This window comes from Electrophorus electricus, chromosome 4, assembly GCF_013358815.1.
Source record: "Electrophorus electricus isolate fEleEle1 chromosome 4, fEleEle1.pri, whole genome shotgun sequence".
In the NCBI taxonomy this organism is placed as follows: Eukaryota; Metazoa; Chordata; class Actinopteri; order Gymnotiformes; family Gymnotidae; genus Electrophorus; species Electrophorus electricus.
The window spans coordinates 8,246,477-8,248,976 of NC_049538.1; the positions used below are offsets into that span (position 1 = coordinate 8,246,477).

The window sequence follows — 2,500 nt, forward strand, 5'->3', positions numbered from 1 at the left end:
GAACTATGAAGAACCAGTCTGAACTCTGCCTCTCTCTCTCTCTCTCTCTCTCTCTCTCCCTCTCTCTCTCCCCTCAGGCCTGTTCACCTCAATCCACCCCAAACATCTGTCATAGAGAGAGAGGGAGAAACAGAAAACAGAGAGCGAGGGAAGAGAGAGTGAGAGTGAGAGGGAAAGAGACAGAGAGATGGCAGTTGGAGTTCCAGATTTTTTCACCTTTACACAGAAGGCAGTGACAGCTTGATATGAAGTGCCAGCTCAGGATTCAGGAGTGATCATGTGACTGGTCCAATTTTTGAATACACATTCTCATATACATACACTCATATTTTTAATTCTTAATGTTTTGTTATATACAGCCGTCATATCCCCCAACAGACCTTAGGGGGAGTTATAGCTTTCACCTCATGTCTTCCCCACCCAGCTGAGCTATTTACCACAAGTTCAACTTTTACAGTTTCCTTCCATTGTCACGCATGCGGCTTATTCTTGCTCCCGAAATAGTGTCTTGTTATGATAGAATTTCACTGTTAAAAACGAATATCTTGAAACCCAAAGCTATTCAGTTTTATTTTGGATTAGATTTTTTACGAGACATCTTTGTTTCTCCTTATTTTCCCATTTTTTTAGACAAGTTTTCCTTCTCTCTCTCTCTCTCTCTCTCTCTCTCACCATTTCAGTTCTGCTGTGGTCGTTTCCCGTTCGGCCAATTGATGTTGGTTAATTCAGTGTGAAGCATAATCACGGTAGCGGCCGCCGGGGCCGCGGCAGAAGGCCGGGGCTGGACGGAGAGACAGGCGGATACCACCCAGCGCCTCCGCCCGGGGGGATTAGGGATGAGGGGCGAAGATGCCATGCTCAAAGCAACGGTTCCGCCACGCTCGGCAGTCATCGTGCGCAGCCTCGGCGGGGGAACCAAGACACACAATCTGACAGGTTTGGTCACACACTGAGGCCCGAGCAACTGGCGCGAGACATTATTACAGGGCGAGGGAGTGGGCGCCTGGGTCGAGCGCTGGTGCAGATCTGCCAGCAGCAATACGTAATTGCAGTGTAATATATTATAGTCTTCCATGCACATAGAAGATTATGATCATCATCATCAGAGATGGGTAATACCTGTTTACTTGGTTTACTCATGCATATTGTTACATGCACATATGGTCACTGATAAATGTTTTATGTGTGATTTCATCATGTTCTCTTACCATCAGTAGCCAGACCTATTAGCAAACCTGCTGCCAGTACCCAGCATTTCTTTGTAATAATACCTTTAGATCACACATTACATCAGTAAAGTTAGCAAAAAGAGAACACAGCACCTAGTAAAAGCAAAAAGAGAACACAGCACATAGTAAACATGGATTTACTTTCCATGGACGTTTGATGAGCTCGTGAGTGAACCTACATTCAATCCGAAACAAAGTGAAAATGAGGCATAGTACTCTTCCAGCTGCATTTATTAAGGAATTATTTTATTTTTGTCTTTTTGTTCACAGTAACAGCAGAGATATTTGAGTGTAGTTTTTGGATTGGTCATCTGAAATCTGCATATAATTTATACTCTTCATCAGTGTTCTGATGAAATCTGTGTTGTATTACCTGCATTGTGGCACGTAATGACATACGAAAGTCTAACCATTCTAGGTGGCTCAGAGGTTCCCCTACACACACACACACACACACACACACACACACACACACACACACACACACACACACCATATTGGCTTTGGGTCACTGTGTGGCTGAGGGGCACTGATGAAATGTAACAGGCCACCCAAGCCAAACCTGTTTCTGTCAGCTATGTGACTGTCGTGCCACAGGCCAGTTGTAAATGAATGTGTGTGTGTGTGTGTGTGGGCCTGGGCCTGTGTGTGTATGCAGTCAAAAATAAATCCTGTCACAAGAATCCTCACTCTCAGGCACTGCAATGGGCGGAGCCCAGAGTGTCATGCTCATTGCAACAAACATCAGGGTAGTCCACCCTGTCCCTGGATCAGCTGGGCTCACACACAGGCTGAGGGAAGGGTCGTGTTGCTCCCAAGCCCACACTGTTCTTGGATCAGCTGGGTTGGAACATGGGCTGAGGGAAGGTATGTGTGTGTCCCCAGCCCACCCTGTTCCTGGATCAGCTGGGCTGGTACACATGAAAGCCCGAGTGGCCCTGGAAGTACGAACCGTGAGTTGCGTATTGCTTTCTTAGTTTGAGGGTGGCATGGCAGGACAACTAGATAAGGCAGCAGCGCAGAAACTCTGTCACTCAGCATGGCAGCAGCGGTGTAACAAATGCGAGATGAAAACGTAACCTTTCCATTAAAACATTTATCCAGTGGAGAGGGTGGTCAAGGACCTTTCTCAGTAATAGCTCGCGAGGGTTCTCAACTGCCACTGAATAGGCTTCTGTAACAAGAGTGGGAGTACAGTTTTCTCGCAAGAGCTTCAGAGGTTTTCACTCATGGGTTGTCTTTAGGTAATGTTTTACACATTACATATGGCC

General features: G+C 46.2%; 1 long non-coding RNA gene across 1 annotated transcript in view; it reads left to right on the plus strand.

Moving 5' to 3' along the window:
• The first annotated feature begins 1,999 nt into the window (after positions 1 to 1,999).
• Positions 2,000 to 2,500, plus strand: part of LOC113577234 — a 10,520-nt gene continuing 10,019 nt past the window's right edge. The window contains exon 1 of the long non-coding RNA XR_003410600.2: positions 2,000 to 2,182. This is a non-coding gene — a long non-coding RNA (uncharacterized LOC113577234). The remainder of the gene's footprint in view (positions 2,183 to 2,500) is intronic.